Below are 21,683 nucleotides of genomic sequence, written 5' to 3'. Positions count from 1 at the left end.
TGTAATGTGTCCAAGGTGGAAGCTGGAGGCATGAAGATACGTATTGCAGTCAGCTGGTTTTCAGTATAGGGTGGGATTAATGTGACCATCCTTTATTTGTATTGTAGTGTCCAGGAAGTGGATTTCTTGTGTGGACTGGTCCAGGCTGAGGTTGATAGTGGGGTGGAAATTATTGAAATCCCGGTGGAATTCTTCGAGGGACTCTTTCCCGTGGGTCCCGATGATGAAAATGTCATCAATGTAAAGAAGAGGTGCTTGGGGACGAGTTTTGAGGAAGTGTTGTTCTAGGTCAGCCATAAAAATGTTGGCATACTGTGGGGCCATGCAGGTGCCCATAGCTGTGCCACTGACTTGGAGGTATAGATTGACTCCAAATCTGAAATAGTTGTGGGTCAGGACAAAGTCACAAAGTTCAGCTGCCAGTTGTGACATAACATCATCAGGGAAAATGTTCCTAACGCTTGAAGTCCATCTTTGTGTGGAATGTTGGTGTAGAGAGCTTCTACATCCATAGTGGCTAGGATGGTGTTTTCTGGGAGATCACCGATGGATTGTAGTTTTCTCAGGAAGTCAGTGGTATCACGAAGATAGCTAGGAGTGCTGGTGGCATAGGACCTGAGGAGAGAGTCCATATAGCCTGACAGTCCAGCTGTGAGAGTGCCAATGCTTGAGATGATAGGGCATCCAGGATTCCCAAGTTTGTGGATCTTGGGTAGCAGATAGAATAACCCTGGTTGGGGCTCAAGGGATGTGTCTGTGTAGATTTGTTCCTGTGTTTCTTTAGGGAGTTTTTTAAGTACATGTTTTCGTTTCTTTTGGTATTCCTCAGTGGGATTGGACAGTAGTGGCTTGTAGAATGTGGTGTTTGAGAGTTGTTTGGCAACCTCCTGTTCGTAATCCGACCTATTCATGATGAGAATGGCACCTCCTTTGTCTGCCTCTTTGATTATGATGTCAGAGTTGTTATTGAGGCTGTGGATGGTGTTGCGTTCTGCATGGCTGAGGTTATGGGGTAAGTGGTGTTGCTTGTCAACAATCTCAGCTTGTGCACCTCAGTGGAAACACTCTATGTAAAAGTCTAGTCTGTTGTTTCGACCATCAGGAGGAGTCCACGCAGAATTCTTTTTCTTGTAGCATTGGTAGGAAGGGATCTCTGGGTTAGTGTGTTGTTCATTGGTGTGGTGGAAATATTCCTTGAGTCGGAGGCGGTGAAAGTAGGATTCCAGGTCACCGTAGAATTGTATCATGTACGTGGAGGTGGTAGGACAGAAAGATAGTCCCCGAGATAAGACGGATTCTTCTGCTGGGTTGAGTGTATAGCTGGACAGATTTACAATATTGTTGGAAGAGTCAAGGGTATCAGAGTTGTGGTCTCTTGTGGCATGTAGGAGTTTAGATAGTTTAGAGTCCTTCAATAGGAATTGAAATTGCTCATTTATGTGAATAAATTCAATCTAGGTGGTATTACTGGTGGGAAGATTCACATTTTTGGACTGTTAAAATCACTGTTTATAACCTATTTAGGAAGGATTGAGTTCACAGAAGAAGAGGGGGAGTGACAATCTGTCAAAAATCAGAATCGCAGGACTGGAAGGGACTTTGAGAGGTCATCTAGTCAAGTCCCCTGCACTCATGGCAGGACTAAGTATTATCTAGACCATCCCTGACAGGTGTTTGTCTAACCTGCTCTTAAAAATCTCCAATGGCAGAGATTCCACAACCTCCCTAGGTAATTTATTCCAGTGCTTAACTACCCTGACAGTTAGGAAGGTTTTCCTAATATCCAGCCTAAACCGCCCTTGCTGCAATTTAAGTCCATTGCTTCTTGTCCAATCCTCCGAGGTTAACGAGAACGATTGATCTCCTTCCTCCTTGTAACAACATTTTATGTACTAGAAAACTGTTATCATGTCCCCCCTCAGTCTTATCTTTCCCAAACTAAACAAATGCAAGTTTTTCAATCTTCCTTCATAGGTTTTGCTTTCTATAACTTTTATCTTTTTGGTGATCTTCTCTGTCCACATCTTTCCTGAAATGTGGCACCGAGACCTGGACACAATATTCCAGCTGAGGCCATATCAGCATGAAGTAGAGTGAAAGAATTACTTCTTGTGTCTTGCTTATAACACTCCTGCTAATACATCCCAGAATGTTTGCTTTTTGGCAACAATGTTACACTTTTGACTCAAATTATTTAGCTTGTGATCCATTATGACCGCCAGATCCCTTTCTGCAATACTCCTTCTTAGGCAGCCATTTCCCATTTTGTATATGTGCAACTGATTGTTCCCAAGTGGAGATTTTACATTTGTCCTTATTGAATTTCATCCTATTTATTTCAGACTATTTCTCCAGCTTGTCCAGATCATTTTGAATTTAATCCTATCCTCCAAAGGATTTGGAACCCCTCCCAGCTTGGTATCATCTGCAAACTTTATAAGTATACTCTCTATGTCATTATCTAAACCGTTGATGAAGATTTTGAACAGAACCAGACCCAGAACTGATCCCTGCAGAATCCCACTTGATACACTCTTTCAACTTGACTGTGAACCACTGATTACTACTCTCTGGGAACGGTTTTCCAACCCGGTATGCACCCACCCAATAGCAGCTCTATCTAGGTTGTATTTACCTAGTTTGTTTATGAGACTGTCATGCAAGACAATATCAAAAGCCTTACTAAAGTTAAGATATACCACATCTACTGCTTCCCCCCCATCCACAAGTCTTGTTACCATGTCAAAGATAAACGTCAGGTTGGTTTGACAGGATTTATTCTTGACAAATCCATGTTCACTGTTACTTATCCCATTATCTTCTAGGTGTATGCAAATAGATTGTTTAATTATTTGTTCTATTATTTTCCTGCATACTGAAGTTAAGATGACAGGTCTGTCATTCCCCAGGTTGTCCTTACTCTCCTTTTTATAGCTTGGCACTACACCAGCCCTTTTCCAGTCCTCTGCAATCTCCCCTCTCTTCCATGACTTTTCAAAGATAATCACTAATGACTCAGATATCTCCTCAGTCAGCTCCTTGAGTATTCTAGGGTGTATTTCATCAGGTCCAGGTGACTTGAAGACATCTAACTTGTTTAAGTAATTTTTAACTTGTTCTTTCCCTGTTTTAGCCTCTGATGCTACCTCATTTTCTCTGATGTTCACTGTGTTAGACGTGCAATTGCTACTAACCTTTTTGGTGAAAACAGAAACAAAAAAGTAATTTAGCATTTCTACCATTTCCACCTTTTTGGTTATTGTTTTCCCCCCTCATTGAGTAATGGGCCTACCCGGTCCTTGGTCTTCCACATGCCTCTAATGTATTTATAGAATGTTTTCTTGTTACCCTTTATGTCTCTAGCTAGTTGAATCTCGTTTTGTGCCTTGGCCTTTCTAATTTGATCCTTACATATTTGTGTTCTTTGTTTATATTCATCCTTTGTAATTTGACCTAGTTTCCACTTTTTATAGGATTCTTTTTTGAGTTTCAGTTCATTGAAAATCACATAGGTATGATATTACCTGTTTCCAAGTCCCTGACAGCAGAGAAGCAAAGGATCTGGAATGCTTACGGATCAATGTTCTAACAGACAAGGCACAAGATGAGGTACTAGTTGGTAATTGCAACAGACCACCAAATTGCACTAGAGAATAGGATGACCATCTCCTGATAAATCTTTCTATAATGTGAAAGGAAAAAACTGCATATTTATGGGGACTTCAATCTCACTGACATATGCTGGAGGTCTCATGCTGCCAATACTAAAACGGCCATGGAATTTCTAAAAATTATAGATGACAATTTCCTTACTCAAGTGTTCCATCCAACACAGGGGAATTCTATATTAAACCTCAACTTGACAGATAAAAAGGAATTAATCATAGAACTAGAAGTTAGTGGTTGCTTAGGTGCAAATGATCATGACTTGATTACGTTTTTTGTGTGCAAACTGAATAAAGTCCCAACCAGTAATATTTATATACTTGGGTGCTTTAAAAGGGTTATTTTCAAAAAGCTGAAAACAATTATGAGCCAAATCAGCTGAGAGAATGAAATTAAATGGAAAAATGTGAATAATTGGAAATATTTTAAGAACATTTTACTAGATGCCAAAAATCCATAATCTCAAAATCAAGAAAGAAGGCCGCACTGGTTAAAATAACCCAGAGTTGCTTAAAGGGGAAGTGAAAGTAGCAATAAAAAATAAAGAGCTATATATAACAAATGGAAGAGAGGGGAAATTGATAGCAATGAATATAAATTAGAAGCTAGAAATTGTAGAAAATTGCTAAGAAAAGAACAAGGACACAAGGAGAAATCTATGGCTAGCAGACTTAAGGACAATAAGAAGGAATTTTTAAGCATATCAGAAACAAAAGGAACTCTAACAATTGGTCCATTACTAAATGGAAATAGTAGAGTTATCAATAATAATGCAGAAAAAAGCAGAAGTGTTCAGAAAATATTTCTGTTCTGTACTTAAGAAAAAGCCAGATGACACATCACATGATGATGACAAAATACCTTTCATTCCAACATTAACTAAGGAGGATGTTAAACAGCGGTTACTAAAGTCTTTAAATCAGCAGGTGAGGATAACTTGCATCCAAGAGTTTCAAAAAAGTTGGCCGAGGAGCTCACAAGGCTGATGAAGTTCTTGTAGTTTCCCAAACTGCATGTACCTACTTATTCTACTGCCAGTTGCACATTTTTGGGCCAGATCCTTAGCTAGTTAAATTAATATGGCTCCATTGACTATGCCAGTTTACACTAGCTGAGGATCTAGCCCAGTTGTCTTGAATCCTGAGTCTCATATAACAAAGATGGCTTTTCTACTGAGGAGGTGCAATCAGCATCCTTTCAATTTCTTGGATTTTTCAATCAGTTCCAAAGCCCTCATAGATTTACTGGCTTGGATCCAATCATCTCCTAAGTAGATCCAATCAGTCCAACCTTAGATCTGGTGGCAACATAATAAATTTCCCTGAAGGAAACAAGAGCTCAGTCATTTCCAGGTGGGATTTTCTAAGATATTCAGCATTTGCCTGCTTCCACTGAAGTCATGGCAAAATTCTCAATGACTTTGAAGGGAGTGGAGTTAGTCTAACTTTTGAAAATCAAAATTTCTCACCACCCAAGACAGTAGAGTTTGTGTTGTCTGGAGGTGGTAGGTGTGGAATTTGAAGTGAGATGGGAAAGCCAGTCTGCCTATATAGTAGGACTATAACAAACACCAGTTTTCTACCTGTAAAAATTGCCCTTTCTATCAGAGAAAACTTGAGAAAAGAATATAATAATTTTGTGGCCTTTCAAACACATTCATTTTCCTTTCTTGGCCTCACTAGCAGTGAGAACTTCCTTTATACAGCCATTTCAGAGCAGCGTCAGCAAATGGTTAACATAGCAGAATTGACATTGACTATGAGGAAACCAAACATCTTGTGCTCCTGTTCTTCAAAGATTTACTGAAACAAATTAAAATCAACCCTATCTGTAGTTGTAGACTCCAGTTTACTTAAAATGTTATGTTTAGTACTTCTCCTGCTCAGTATAGTTTTTAAGCTGTAAAAATGGGATATATCATTTCAAAGGCAGAGAAGTGTTCTGGGAATCTGTCAAAGGAGGGATCCCAACTTGATAAACAAAAGAGTTGATGGGGGGATGAAAGAAGGAGGAGGGAGAGACTAATCTGTCTATTTCTTTATTACTTCCTTTGAAAGAGGCAAATTCCATTATTATTAATATTATTTATTTATTACTTTGTGTTGCTGTAGCACCTAGAAGCCTCAGTCCTGAGCCCAACCCCAGTGTGCTAGGTGCTGTACAAAAGACCGTCCCTGACCCAAAGAACTTTCAATCTAATGACAACTTTTATTTTCCATAGTGTTAAAACTACCAGTCATCTCTACAAATCCTTCTCAGGTGATTTCAGGCTACTGGAATACCACAGAAATTTTGCTTTCATCAGATATAATCTGAATATCAAGAAAATTGCAATAATTGCTAAGATTTAAAATAACATAATAATAATATTATAATAATTATTAACTAATTAATAATTACTGAATCTTGGTTTTGTTAATTTCAAACATTGGGTCTGTGACAGGATAGACTAGGCCCAGAGGCCTGCTGGAGGCCTCAAGGTCCTACCACACCCCATCCTAGAAAGGAGCAAAAGAGAAGTCCTCCAAGCAGCCTAGGGACTTTATGAGGAAGCAGCCAATAAGCGAGGCTGCAGGGAGCAGCCAATCAGGGCCCAACAGACTCACATAAAAGGAGCTGCAGGGCCAGGGTCACTCAGTGGTTGCATGGAGCTGAAGGATTGTGGATGATGTTCTTTGTTGACTGAAAGATCAGTTGCTGGCAGGGATCAGGGGAGCAAGAGAAATCTCTTGGCTAGCTGCTAGAACTGAATCCAAGGTAGTTGTTGGTAGGGATTAGGGGAGCAAGAGAGAGCTCCTGGCTGGCTGCTGGAACTGAAGATAGAACAGTTGCAGACAGAAAGAGGGAAGAGGCTCCAGGGAGGAAGCTCTGGGGGCATGACCCAATACCAGGGTTGAGAGACTATTTGAACTGATTAAAGACTGCAGAAACACCCAACTGGAAGGGGGCATTCATGGGAGGTGGGTGCAACCCCATTACAGGGTCACTGAAGATCGCTAAATCTGCTGGAAGAAGAGCCTGCACTGTACTTCAGCAGAGCTCACTGAGTGAAAAAGCTACAGTGCCAGCCCACCTTAAGGAAATAAATATGTTTAAGCTAAAAGGTCAGCTTGTAGCTCTTTGTGACTCCACCATGCTCCATGTTCTTTCCACAGAGTGTAGGTAGAAAGGGAAGACCTGCCCCTTACCCAGGATTGTTCTAGGCCCAGGGTTTAGAGAATTGCAAATAGGTACTTATTTTGACAAGCAGCGGGCCAAGGAAAATCTTGTATTCCATGAACCCTTGCACAGTGGGTGGGCAGAAGGAGGAAGGTGAGTTAAGAGTCGTCAGATATTTTTAACTGTTTGGCCAATAGCTGAACCCAGACTTCTCTAGATCAGTGGTTCTCAACCATGGGTACGTATAGGTTGAGATGCAGAGGTCTTTCAGGGGGTACATCAGCTCATCTAGATATTTGCCTAGTTTTTCAACAGGTTACATAAAAAGCACTAGCGAAGTTAGTACAAACTAAACATTTCATACAGGCAAAATGGGAAAGTAAGCAATTTTCAGTAATAGTGCTTGACGACACTGTTGTATCTTTGTTTGATTATGTAATCAAGTAGTTTTTAAGTGAGGTAAAACTAGGAGTAGGCAAGACAAATCAGACTCCTGAAAGGGGTCCAGTAGTCTGGAAAGGTTGAGACCCACTCCTCGAGATTGCTCCTTAACTCCATTTATGCTTTGGTCATACACTGAGCAACAAAAATATATGTCAAACATCTTCACATTTCTCCAAGGGCCAGAGGTCATCAACTCAGATTTTTTATTTATATATTGTACCATTATTTACTACATGGTAAGCTCTAGATAACATTTTTAGCCATAAAAGGTACATCATGCACCAGAGAGTGACATCATGGGACTTTACATTCACAGATTCTTTACTCAAGTAAAGTCCAGAGACAGCTCAGTTTGAATGATATTTGGTACAAACTACTAATGTGACTCTCTTTGTTTAAGACCATATGAAGAAGGAAGACCACGTACTTAGTCCTACAATCTCAGTACGTGTTCCTGAGCTCCACTATTTAAGGGAGCACAACAGGCCCAGATGGAACACACAGTTAGGTGTGATGTACTTTCCATGTAATACCTTGAGTGCCAGATCACAATAGCTTGAACAGCATGTAGCAGATCTTGGCCTTTGCTATAAGCCCTTGGAACCTTTGTAGCAGTGCAAGAGTGCCATACAAAGTTACCTATACTTAAAGTCTAAATTTGCTGCTAGCGCCTCAGACAAAAAGTATATACAGACACTTGTGGGCACAATATCTCCATATTCAAATTTCAGGCCCACGTACATCCAAGAGATGTGTTCTAATTCCACAGGGCTAGATGCTGCCTAACCTTTACTTAGATGCTCAGGGGAAGAGTGAAAGGAGCTTCCCACTTTCTAGTGTGGTCCATGTAAATCCTGGGCAGAACTGAGTCTCAATGCATAGGCGAGTGTAAGGACTACTCCTCGACTTGTACCTTGGGGTACATGGTGCTCTAAAGAGTTTGGGAAGGAGGTTGAACTCTGGTTCTGCTCCCTTATACACTGTTCATCCAAACATTTAATGGGTAGGTCTGCGGATGTAGCAGGGTATGCACTTTTTCTGCACACCATGGACCTCCAGGAAGCATTCTGTCCTAATACTCCCTCTGGGGCAGTGAAACTCTGCACCATCTCCAACACAGGGCTGTGCCCACATGGCCACACCGAGCCCAGAGGGAGAGGCCAGGAATGAATGCTATTCAAATAACTTGAGGGAGACAGGCTGCATCTAGACTTAAATTACTCTGAAAGGAGGTCAACCGCATAATGAACTGGGATATTTGGGAGTAGGAGGTATGCACATAATGAATCACTTATCTCTGTGCCAGCCACAAGCAATCAGAGAGAAAACTGAGATGGAAAAATAACCAAACTAGCCAGGTTTTCCTGAGCATCTAAGTGTTTCACATGGCTTACTCATCTCTTCCTCCAAAGTTTAAAGGCTGGGTTGAACGTGGAAAGGATGATATCAAGATTGCACGTTACACGTGTCAGCAGACTCAGATGTTTCTGTGTCCATCAGACATTTGGCATGGCTGGCATCAAGCTCTTAACCATAACGCTGAAGTCTTTCTGAATGCTCCAGGCAATGTCAACCAGCAGCTCTTGCAGAATTGTCAGGTTTCAATAACATCCCAACAGCTTTTTACTGAGTTGCTTCCTTTAAAATAAAAAGTCTGAGGAAGTTATTTGACCAATAGAAATATATGCTGTCATCTAACCCCACAATAAGTAGCACGACACCATGTCTTGGAGAATGTAGAGATTGCATCAAGAGGTATTTTGATGTTATTGCATCTGCAAGTAGGCACATCAAGGACTTCTAAATTCACTGTTCTTTACTATTAGGTGTAAAGTAAGAGGAATCTTATCAGAGATGTGATGGTGTGGTCCAGTGGGTGAGGCATAGGAGTCAAGGAGACACAAGAGATTCTGTTCCCAGTTCTGCCATAAACCTAGCGTGTCAAGTTGGCCACGACTCTTTACATCTCCCACCTTTGGTCTGCCCTGGATATTTGGATTGTAGGTGCTTACTATGTGTATGTTTCTGTAATACAAGTTGATAATGAATTAAGATGCCAAAAATTGCAAAATCTTATTCATTCACACTGTAGTCATTCTCAAACTCCAGCATATGTAGTATCTTTGGTTCTGTAATAGAACAGATCAACACATCCCATCAGCTAGAAAACCTGCCTTTTCCTACATAATCAAGTTATTATGATCTTAACATGTAAGAGATGTCAGTTCTCCTCGCTTTTTTTTTTTTTGCTTGTTCACCGCTACCAGTTAGAGATAACAAGCTAACAGAGAGAGGCTCTTCTGAGAAATTTATATAAAATTCCCTAAACCATTCATCTGTAACTCCAGCTCACATTACTGCATATATACGGAGAGCACACACCTAACATCATTCAAAGTGTCCTGTTATCATTATAAGTTTAGCAGAGATGAATAAAACTTGCAGCTTACACTGATTAACTGTGAGGTGAAGAGTGACTTTCAGTGATTTCCACTATGTATGGATACTACAGATGCACAGCCTGTTTCTTACCATTTAAGAGGCTAGAGCCTGGATCTTTCTCAGGGCCAGGTTAACTAAATTTTATCATCAGCTTGACTTTAAGATGGTCCCAAGGGCCAATGAATCAGCAAGGAATTCAGGCACACAAGCAGTCGGAGAGCCAACTAAAGATGTTTTCCTGCCCAGAATGCCATTGTTAGAAAATATATTACTGAGGTCTGAATGTAGATGATATCCTAGCTGCCGGTCTAGAGTGTTAGTCACAGATCTAATTGGTGTTTGGGGAAATATTTGCCAGGATTTTGAATGTGAGTTTTGTGGCTGCCAGACAACTAGTTGTCTTTTGACCAAATGGGTTTTGGAAAATATTTTCCGGAGCTTTGAATATAGGAATTGATAGTACCCACCAAAAATTAGCTGCAGTCAAGGATGTACTACTGTTGTTGGAAAATATGTTCCAGAATATTAGATGTGAACTGAGATAAAAATTGCACCCCTGCTGCCAGTGTATAAGGAAATGGGCCAGATTCTGGTCCTTGCTAAAGCTGTTTTGCCTCAATCTGAAAAAAAAAGCCATCCTAAAGTTGGCTTTCCTGGATTTTGGACTGTAATCTCTTTGGAGCAGTATTGGACTGGTATTTTTGACATGTTTGTACAGCACCTAGAACAATGGGACCCTGCCCTGGTTGGCCCATAGGTACTACTGCACTATAAGTGTTTAAGAACTGTCTATAATGGGATGTCTCTGTCATAGGAGAATTCTCAAGTGGCATAGAGCCAGTATATCAGTTCTGATGCCATCATCACCTTCCATCCCTACTGTAGTCAGGCCAGGAGAAAAGAGATGTGGCCAGAGCATTGCTGCATTCCAACAATCTTCAGCTGCTAGGGGCCATTGCTGCTGGTCCAGCTTCAACAGCCATGACTGTCTGCAGTAGGAGTTTTTTGCACCAGTGTAGCTGCACTGATTCACATGGGCCAGAGCTGCACCAGTGCAATCCTGTAATGTAGCCGCACTGCACTGCTGTAAAAACCAGCTCTTGGGAGGCATATCTACACTGTAGTGACACCAGTGCAAAAATCCTCACAGTAGATAACAGTACCGCTAACCTCAAGCATTCAAAAATCATGAGTCAGGCCCCATAATAACCTGGAGTTGGCTTAAAAATCATGCAATATTTTTTAAAATAATACATTTGGGGTTATTTTGCTTTGCTTCCTATTTTGTGAGCCTTCAGGGTGCCCTCACTTCACATTTGCAATCTTTTCACTGCCACCATGAGGGCTAAAATCTTACTTTTTCTTTTCATGAAAGCTGAGACTCTCACCCAATCTCTTCATTCCAGGAGCTGGTGCTGTAAAAAATGCACCATAAATCCTGAGACTCTCAGTAAGATCATGAAAGTTGACAACACGGAGACAAGTCTGTCATAGGCTGGCTTGTTCTTTTAGGGGAGTCAGGATCAGCCTTGCCTATGACATAGCATCTATCCCTCCACTGATCCTGACGTGGTGGCTTAATTGCCCTCAATGACTTCAGCTGTGACAGGGTCTGGGTGGACTACATAGAAAGTGAAGAGAACTCAGTGAGGAAGGAGACCCAGCAGTGAAGTAAGGGTAAATATCTGCTCTTTGAGAGGAACCTGGTGATGGCAGGAAGGAGAGAACCACAGGGAGCAGGTTAGGCTCCTGTGGAAGGCCCTAAAAGAAGCTGGGAAGTCCCTGGGGAAGAGAGGCCATGGGGAAACCTTCAGGAAGAAGGGCCTCGAGGGGAAAAGTCCTGGAAGACAGTGTGCTCTGCCTAACGAGCAAAAAAGGAACTCTGCAGTGCCCATGAGTTGGGGTGTAGATAAGGGAATTTCAGTGTAGCTAGAGAGGGCAGAAGAACAGTGTGTTTAGTTGTTAATGTGGATTTTCAATTGGACTTTTGTTATGTTGGAAGGGGGCCAAATTGGAAAGAGGTATCCTGGCTACAGGGTAGGCCACATAAATTGTGGACAGAAATGGGCCATTGCAGGGCCAAAGAGGTGATCAGCGGGGGATGATAGAGGTGAAGACCCCTGTAGTTCCACAACCTGATGCCAAGGGCTGCTATGGCGGTGAGTTGCTAAACTGGTCTTGGGGATGAATCTAGTGCTCAGTAACCTGTGGATCAAGGAGCTTCAAAGTTTCTGTGAAGCTCCTTTTCAGCCTCTCCCCCCTCCTCCCCCCCCAAGAATATGGCAGGTGAAGAAGGACTAATTCTGAGGATCGGATCAGATAAGTGGCATTTTAGGCCTACCAACCTTGTCAATGTCTCTTTAAGACTGGGTACAATTGCATGTCTAGACTAACTGTACAGAAAGTTTGTGGTTTTAGTTCTTTTCAAGCCATAATAAATCTTGATGTTTTGTTTACATACAAAAGGCATCTATCTACTAAAAACAGAACGCAGTGCTACTAAAATATCACTTCCATGGAAAAAATAAACTTGCCTAACAGTGACTGGCACACAGTTCTGCTGCCACCACAATTCCCCTTCCTTCTCAGACTCAGTCCATCAGCCCATTCGAAGCAGTGCAGTTAGAAACAGACATTGGCAAAGGAGTCCTATTTCAATTTAAAAAACGAGAGCCCCAAGATGTATCGTGGCAAAATTTTCATTAGCATACATTGGGTGATTCTCTTTTGGCTCGCGGGGTCTTTCAGCGTGGCCATGGCTCCACTGCTGCCAACTGCAGAAGGGAGCCACTGCCTAAGTACCCACGTGGAGCACATTGCCGGTGCAGGCTCCTTACTGCAGCCAAGGGTATGGGAGATCAGCATTCCCCTCCCCTTGGCTGTAGCAGAGAGCATGGCAAAGTGCTCTGTTTGAGTCCCTAGGCACGGGGTCCCTGCTGGAACCAGAGGGAGGGGAGCAATGATCTCCCATCCTTCTGGTTGCATAAGGGAGCCACTGCCTAGAGACCCAGGTGGAGCGCACGGTTTCCGTGCTGCAGCCAAGGGGACAGGAGATCCTCCTCACTGAACTCCTTCCCTCTGGTTGCAGTGGGGGGAGGGAGGCTGGTGGCGGAGACTGGTGGCCCTTCAGGGTTGTAAAAATTATATTTGTGGCCCTCGAGCCAAAAAGATTGGGAACTATGGGTCTAGGCAATTTGTACAGTGTTAGGAATGGTATCTGAATTGAATAGAGGTAGAAGAGAGTAGTACATGCGCCTGATATACATTTAGCATTGAGTTCTGTGATGACTTGCATTGACTCTATTGGCTTCATGAGGTGTATAGTAAATTGGAAAGATTTGTCTCAGAGCCAGCATGTTCACCAGCCCTTCAGCGTGGCCAGGAGTGGTCACCCTTTTGTAAGGCTGAGGTTAGCAATTTACTTTCAAGCAGAAAGCTGTTCAAAGCCAGCAGAAATGCTACCCAGATATACCAGAGTACATGTCCTACATTGTGTGGCTACCTTGGGAGGTAGGTAGATGGTGTGGGACCACATGCATATGTGTTGCTCTACTAATGTGACTAGATCTTACCATGCATGTTGTGCAGAGGACTGTGAAATAAAGAGATTGGTTCAGTTATATGAAAATAGTGCTATGCTGTTTCCTAACGCCAAAATATAAGACTATTGACTCCCTTAACCTCTTCTAGTCCGAGAAGTGAGAGTTCCCAAATTATCTTTGGTTTCTTTACCCTGACTCTGATACGCTGGAAAATGTGCTGCAAATTTGCCAGTTCTTTAGTGACACTTAGTATCTGTCTGTTGATCCTGTCTGTCAAATCAGTCTGCCTGACTTGCCTCTCTCTTCTACACGAGCAGAACACCATTGACTGCGTTGGAGTTACTCACAACTCCACAATTCACAACACTTAGGAAAGTGGAAGATGATCAGACCTCAGTTACAGACTTTAAAATAGTCCCAGGCATTTTACAATGTTAAATTACGTAACGTCCTCTCCAACGTAATCAAAGACCTCCCAGAATCAGTTGTCACTTAGCAGGCCATCTGCACTGCTTTGGCTTCAGTGCCCATAAGGGACATGCTGTATACACAGACAACCTGGGCAAGAAAGTTTGTGTAGTTCTGGCTATTGCTTTAAGTTTTTTTACACAGTAGACAGCAGTTAAACAAAACAAGCTTCACATTTGTATGTTTAATCTATGACGAAAGCAACTGGCAGACAAATCAGTGCTTAGGCTAATAGGGGCCTTTTGTACTTTCCAAATCTATTTATGGAGGGACAAATTTTCAAAAGCACTCTGGACTCTGCAGCTGAGAGCTACTGGGCACTTTTGAAAATCTCAACCAAACGTTTGTAGTTCAAAGTATGTGTATAGAAATGTTTATATATTTGTATTTAAAATACTTTACATCTTTTTTAATGGGGTTCACTAGAGTTTTTCAAATACAATTTTTTTATTTGAAAAGACCATATAGATTAAATGCTCACTTTTTCCTGTTCCCTTCAGGGCTCACTTAATATAGGTTTCAGCATATACCTCAGTTTACCAATTTCTGCTCTCCCATTTACTTATGGCAACTAAACTGTGTTTGTTTTGATTTGTGGCTCCCCCCCCCCCCCCATTTCTCTTGCTTTGTTTTTGTGCATGTGTTTGTTTGGTAAGTGGGTAAGCTGTTACTAGGAGTACTAGGAGAGGCACTATGGCCTAATGAATAGCATGCTGAGCTCAGACTCAGGAGACCTGGATTCTGTCCCTGGCTCTGCTACTAGCCTGCTGGATAATCTTGGGTAAACTACTTCACCGCTCCATGCTTTAATTTAATTTAATTTGCACTTTAATGATATTACCTTCTTTGTAAAATACTTTGAGATCTACCAATGAAAAGCACTGTATAAGAGTTAAATAGTATTATTATTTATTTGATCTCAGGTTTTTTATCAAAGGGTGAGTGTGTACATTTTGTGCTTAGATTGCAACAGTTTTGAAAGACTGACTATATTCTTACACCTACACCCCTCCAACTATTATATTTTCTCAGAGAAGGATTTCTCTTCCTAGGAATTCTTAGAAATGTATATCTACTTAATCTCTAACCTAACCAGAATTTTTATTAAACTATAGAGTACTTATTTTAAAAATTACTTATTTTAGAAATATGAGTTCAAAGGAACCACTAATCTTCATGGCTCTGTCAATACATAGTTATCGCCTAATGCTATATGTGTTTAATATATATGTAAATAAGTGATATTAGCAGAGATTACATGTTTGGGTCTAACTGTAGGTACAGAAGATTAACCAGAGGGTCTTTTAAACTATTTTGTGTCTTATTCCACAAGAGGGTGATGAGACTTCTATTGAATTGAATTTAGTTTTATCTGAATTATCTTGATATGCATCCAGAAACCACCTATTTAAAGGAAAGTGTATATCACATTTCAAAGTCTCAATAGTGATAGTTCTCCTGGCCCACAAGGGAACACAAGAGGTACCTTTTATTTTGATATTACCTTATTTAAGTAAGAGCTGATATGGAAAGTATGCAATGTCCTGTTATTTGATATGGACTTTTCCCAATAATAAAGAAACATACTATACTGAGCTATATCTGTATATCAGGACATGGCATAAACTAGAGTAGTTTCCTGACTTTGTCATTCATTTCTGTTGTCCACAAATTATATTTTTAATCATATTGGTGAATTATGTCAATTTTATTTCTTTGAATCAGTGAAGATTTTCATGAACAGCCATGAAATATCCTGTGTCCCTAGCAATCAGAATTCAGGAAAAAAAATAGTGTCATTCTTGCACTCTTAGCGATACAAAAAATGGAATTTATGAGTTAAACACTGCTTAAGATGCACATGCAGCCTTAATTTTACATTCACAAAACTAACTTACAGCACAGAAGTTGTCTAACCTGAAACATACTCTTGAAGTGGATGTACAGGTCAAGAAGTATGCAGGATTTTGCACAGCAGTGGTATTTCCAGATCACTTTCGCACATTTCCAATTCCACTATCTTTTCACACTAGGGTGGAAAGTATTTAAGTCCGATGGCAAAAGCACACCAATAATGTAGTGCAGCTTTGGCTTTATTCATAGCTTTATTTTAGAAATTGGCTTCAGAAGAACCTACTTTCAAGGCTGCTCTTTCAAAAAGAGTCATCTCTTATTTTTGTCTCCTGGTAAGCTTTGTCCAAACTTCTGACACTCAGTGCAAAAAGGAACATTTTCCAAAATTTCAGGAGAAATTGAAAATGATATATTAAAAAGAAAAATAGTTTTGCCCCCTTTTTTAACAGCTTTTTTCTGTTCTAAGTAGCTGAAAAAAGAGAAGACCACACTCCAGGTAGGGGCTGGGGACTCCAGATATATCTGCGAGTAATTTGTAAAAGGGACATCACAATCAGGGGTCTAAAGGAATGATGATCCATACAGTGTTTAACTTGGACTTGAATGTTGCATAGGCCTTGTGCTGGTCCTCTGCACAGAGGTGAATTTCACCCATTGAGGAGGAATGCAGGAAAACTACTTTCCTTGTTAAAAATCACGTGGAGACTGATTTATTTCATTGGGTCTTATTTTTGTGCTGCAGAATACAAGTGACTTCCAATGAGATTTACATTTTCCTGAGATGGTAGAACAGGATCCCCAGTGTTTCTCTCTCAGTTTATTGTTTCTTACCCACACATTAACAGTTTGTTTGAACTATGCAGGAAATTTTGATAGTTCCCTTGTCAATGTATATATTTTCATTGCATTCGTGGAGAGGAACAGCTGGTGGCTGATTTTACCCTTCTAGTTTCCCATCACTTTTTCGTAGAATTTTATTTGCATGAAATATTCTCTTATTGCCCATCAATATCATTCTAGATAAATTAATACTTTAGCTTTTTTTCTGTAAGAAAAATCTGAAACATCATTTTAAAAAAGCCAAGGCTTTTATAAAAAGAGCAGTTCTACCATATCAACTAATATTACTTAGTAACAAAGCCACCTTAGGAAATATTTAGCCATTAAATGGTCAAGTTAAAAAAGGTTCAGCCAAGGCAGCTTGGCCCCTTTTACTGTTTTAGAACTCTTAGACTGGACCCAGAGTTGATGTAAATCTGGTTCATGGAACAAGTTAGCCCATTGTATGATTCAGCCGGGCCATTTGAATGGCCAGCTCTTTTCTAAATTTTTCCTTTTAGTGAATTTTTATTAGTTTCTACTAGTTAATTTTTCTTTTATCTTCTCTATGGTGGTGTGTTTTTTTTTTCTTCAAAACTGGATTTTTTTGGTCATGGGAAATGTTTGTTATGTTACTGTATCCTAGACAGAGCTAATCAGAAAATGAAATTTCCATTCCCTGGAAAATTGATATTTGTTTTAGTTCCAAATTGGAACAAAGTTGAAATTTGTAAATTTGTCGCAGATTGGAAAATCCAAAAAATTAGTTTGGATATCAAAACATTTTAATATACAATATTAAATAATATATTTATTTTAATATATTTTTACTTTATATATAATGAAAGTAAATGAAATGAAGTCAAAACTAAACACTTTTACTTTACTGAAGAAAAATTCAAACATTATCAAAATGAAATGAAAAAGTAGAAACCATTCTTTTTGCAACTTTTCTGTTGAAAACTATTTAGAAATTAACATGTTCCCATGTAACACTTTGTTCTTGATGAAGCTGCAGTTTCCAGTGGAAAACTGTTTCTCTAATCATATATTAGTTCAATCCAGAAGGCATATAATGCCCATATCATAAAGATCTCTCATTATGCCATTTTAGTGATAGTATACATCCTTGGCTGAATTCTGCTCCCCTTGCCCATGCCACGCTCCCACTGGACTCAACATGTGTGTTTTATCAGTACAATGAGCAAATTTGGGCCGTAGATTTAGTGAATATGTCAAGTTAGTTTGGGATTCTTGATAATAGGGATGTGCAGTAAGTCACAAGACATGATGCCTTATTGCTAACCTAGGGAAAATGACCTTTCCAGTTATATCTGTGCTGACCTTGATTTCTGATATTGACAGTGTAGGAGGCATTCATACCTATTGGAGTGTAGGGAGCCTACCCTGGTCCTAGGCACCATTTAAGTCCCCTTTAAACCATTATAGCCAAGTTCTAATCTCGTTTACTTGTTTATAGTAGTATAAAACTGCATAATTCTTGGTGTTTCCATGGATCTACACTGTTGTTACAGAGCAGGATATAATCTTCAAGGTGGACCTTATGTAGTGCTAGGGCCTTGTGTGTGAGCTCTCTCCAAAGGGGTAGATGTCAGCATCTCCAAATTATGGGCCAGTTTGTGAAACCCTTCTTCACACAAATTTTGATTTCAAAGGGACTTCATGTGTGTGTAAGTACTCAGCAATATCTGGATTGCATAATTTAATTGCATCTTAATTAAATTATACTCAAGCTAGTTAAATAGTTATGGGAAACCTCAAATGATCCAGAGGCTCATTTGGATTCACATAAACACCCAGAAGCTCAGATACTTCTCTGAACCTCTTGAGTCTTCACAATCTCAGTTAAAAATTTTACATGAACAGCTTCTCTTGCAACTTTCAATTCCCTTTCCAGCTGGAAGCAGGAAATTCATTTTTCAAAAACTGAAAAATAGCATGGGGCAAAGTGCAGGGCGTTGGGGGAAGAGAGGGAAGGTTATCCAAAAATGTCTGAAGCACAATGAAGTTTCAGTTTAGGTATGATTCAAATTTTCAGTGGACATTCAGGTGAAGTCCACATTTTATTTAAACCCATTCATTCTTCTCTTATTTTAAGTATATAATTTCTTACACTAATCCATATAAGAAAAGCCAGAGTTGGATGCCATCAGTGGAATGTTATCCATAAACTTGTTTGATGTCCTTTCTATTAGTTAAAGAAAATTTCAAAGCAAATTCACCAAGTAAAACAGTTAGGGGGGAAATAAGGAAAGTTTTATTAATTATACTTTTAAATTATTTTATTCTGAAGATTTATTAGAACAAGAAAACCCCCTAAAGTTCTGAAGAAATATTAACATAACATGCCTGTAACTCAAGCTGTGTTTAATGAGAGGTGCTGTTTTTTTCTGCCATGAGGGCTATAGTCCAATGAATGATAGCTATGAAAGAGGTCACATACATATTCATCAAATTCGACATGCACATGTAAACTGGTTTTAATAGGCCATGACAGCAGAAGTTGTGTCAGGCAAATCACTGCACATGTGCTCATTCCCTCAACTGGCATATTTAGCCATTAACGCTCTGGTATCCATGGATGAAATATTAGCTTGTTAACTTAAGACCATCAGTTGTTGCTGTTGCTTAGTGGCAACAAAAGCACAGAATCCTGCTGCAACTTTATTATGTGTAGAGTTAGACTTGAATTATTACAATTTTACTGTAACATTTCCATTTCCCTGCCTTATTTATTATAGAGGATATTTGCAAGTGATAAATTGGAATGCAGATACATTATAAATAAAGGGTCTATTGATTCACATCTACTCCATGAATTGGTTCCTACTATTTCCACGGATTCCTTATACTATACACTGTGATTGCACATTCAGAGAGGAAAATGTTGCTACAGCACTCATTTTTCCATAAGCATGCAACAGCGTGTAAGGGAAAAGTATACCAAAAGAAAATATGAACTACAGAACCATCCTTTCTGTCCAGCAAAGGATGAACCAGCAACTTTGTGGACTAGGTCTTCAGCTGCTTCTAAATCAGCATAGCTCCACTGAGGTCAGCAGAGCTCCACCACTTTACATCATTTGAGGTTCTGGCCCCACAAATGAATTCAGTTAGTCTCCTTTGCCTGCACTCTCATCAAGATAGATGAAAGGGCTAGTTAACATTTGCCCTTTCCCTTTCAGGGAGTAACATATTTTTCCCCTCAAAAAAAATGAGGCTAGGTAGTACACATAGAAGCAAAATAATACTTGTGTGAAATCATTACATCTTGAGAAGAAAAATGTTGATATATTGTAATGTTGGTTCCCCAGAAAAGACTTTAAATGACTTCAGTGTTTGACTGATAAATGGTCTGGCTCTGAGAATTTCTTTAAGGAAGTGGTCTGGATTCCAAAGCCGCATATTCACCTTTGTTAGATTTGGTTGCTGTGGTACTTTGTGTACATATTTTTAATAAAGCACCCAGGTTAACAAGCCTGTAAAGTTAACCCTTGTGAATTTTCTAATTATTTAGTTACAGCTGTGCTGTGGTTGTAGCAGGTCGCATAGCCTCCTTTTAAAAAAACGCATTAATGTATTTCTTGAAGAGCTGGGAATGCTTATTTGTGAATGAGAGGGACCAGTTAGGACAGTTGTCAGCAGTCGATTTGACCAAGTGCCAGCTACTTCATTATAATTGTAAAATAATAAAACTAGAAAATGCCTAAAAGTCACTCATCCTGGCAGCTGTAAAAGGCAGGGGTGGGGTCAAGAGCAGATGCCTTCATATGCTACTGGTCTAACACCCTACCTCCTCTTGATGCCCCCCTGCCCCGCCCCGCCCCTCCCCGCCTTCCCCTTCCCCCACACACACTTTCATGCTCAGATTCAGAACAGCTTAACTATCAAAGCCTCACCAGATAAAACCCACTAGATCAAAGTCATCAGTATGCACCTGCAAGATGTGGAAGGCATGCATACACAGGGCCACATTCTGTCCCGGCCAACCAGATCTCAGAGTAGAAACTGGTTGGGGCTTGGGTAGTTTCCTGACTCTTGACTCTGCGCTTATTCCAAGAGACAGTATGCCAGATGTTAAAGTGTAGTGTGCACACTATCTCTCCTGCCCATGATCTGTCCACTGACATGGTCTCTTTGCTGGGACTGGGAGTAAGGGTGCAATAAACATTGGCTAAAATGGCATTATGCCAACTGAGAGTCACTTGACTCACTGAAGTAATTCTCAGTTGGCCAGTTACAATCAGATGTCATTGCACAAAAGAATCAATCCAAGGGGAGATAATCTGGCTTTTAATAGCATTTTCCCGTAGCAAAACTCTGCTCCCACCGTTCTTCACCAGCTGCGCAGCACAGGCAAAAAACTGATAGTGTTCCCCGCATGCCTCTGGTTCAATGGCATCATCAATTGAGGAACCCAAGGGCAGGGAAAGGTAGTGTGTTGAACAATGACTTTTTGGAAACCATGCCCAATGGGGCAATTCTAAAGTGAAGCAAATGGAGTAATGGGAAGGAGCAACAATGTAACAAGATGAGTTTGTGCTGGATCTTTGTTTGCTACACATGGCATGTCACCACTGTGGATTGCAGAGCCTCTTTTCCTACTTCTTGGAGAGCTAGGATTGCTCCCTGTGTTTTCCTTTTGACCCCATTTTACAATGGCATGCCAATTACCATCATCCCTGTCAGCTGGGTGAGGAGTTAGGAGAATTCTTTGTGCAAACTGAAGATACTCCTTCCTCTGCACAACTCTTTTTTTTTCTTCCTTTCCAAGAGGTGCTTCTTGGGAAAGATCTGTATTGCAAAAATACCTTCCATTTTTTTCCATATAAAAATATGTTGCATCCTTTCCCCATAGGAATGCCCAGACTAGATCTGTCCCATGGTCCATACACTCCAGTATCCTCCAAAAATGGCCAGCCCTGAATGCTTCTGAAGAAGTTACAAGAAACGCCATAACAGGCAGATGTGCGATAAGCTGTTCCTCATGAAGGTTAGTCTCACCCTAACCTACAATAGTTAGAGATGATCTTAAGTCCTGAAGGATGAGGTTTTATATCCCTTCCAAAATATTTGTGAGCATTCACTATTATAACTAGGTATTCTTCATATTCATATAACTGTCCAATGTCTTTATGATTCTTGCTATTCTTGTGTCCCTCTGCCATTATTCTGTCTCTTAGGCTCTGATCCTGTAATGATATCCATATGGGTTGATCCTTGTTCCACATGGAGCCAAAGTCCATTGGGACTTTTGTATGGACACAG

At 40.3% G+C, this 21,683-nt stretch overlaps 1 long non-coding RNA gene across 1 annotated transcript in view; it reads left to right on the top strand.

Moving 5' to 3' along the window:
* The window catches only part of LOC137164216 (uncharacterized), a 46,006-nt gene extending 24,709 nt beyond the window's left edge, over positions 1–21,297 (top strand). The window contains exon 3 of the long non-coding RNA XR_010922970.1: positions 21,274–21,297. This is a non-coding gene — a long non-coding RNA (uncharacterized lncRNA). The remainder of the gene's footprint in view (positions 1–21,273) is intronic.
* Positions 21,298–21,683: the final 386 nt, after the last annotated feature.

Source organism: Emydura macquarii, unplaced genomic scaffold, assembly GCF_026122565.2.
Source record: "Emydura macquarii macquarii isolate MOO-44397 ecotype Brisbane River unplaced genomic scaffold, CSIRO-AGI_Emac_v2 contig_2676, whole genome shotgun sequence".
Taxonomy (NCBI): Eukaryota; Metazoa; Chordata; order Testudines; family Chelidae; genus Emydura; species Emydura macquarii.
The sequence above is the reverse complement of the archived record's forward strand: the minus strand, read 5'-3'. Positions and strand labels throughout refer to the sequence as shown.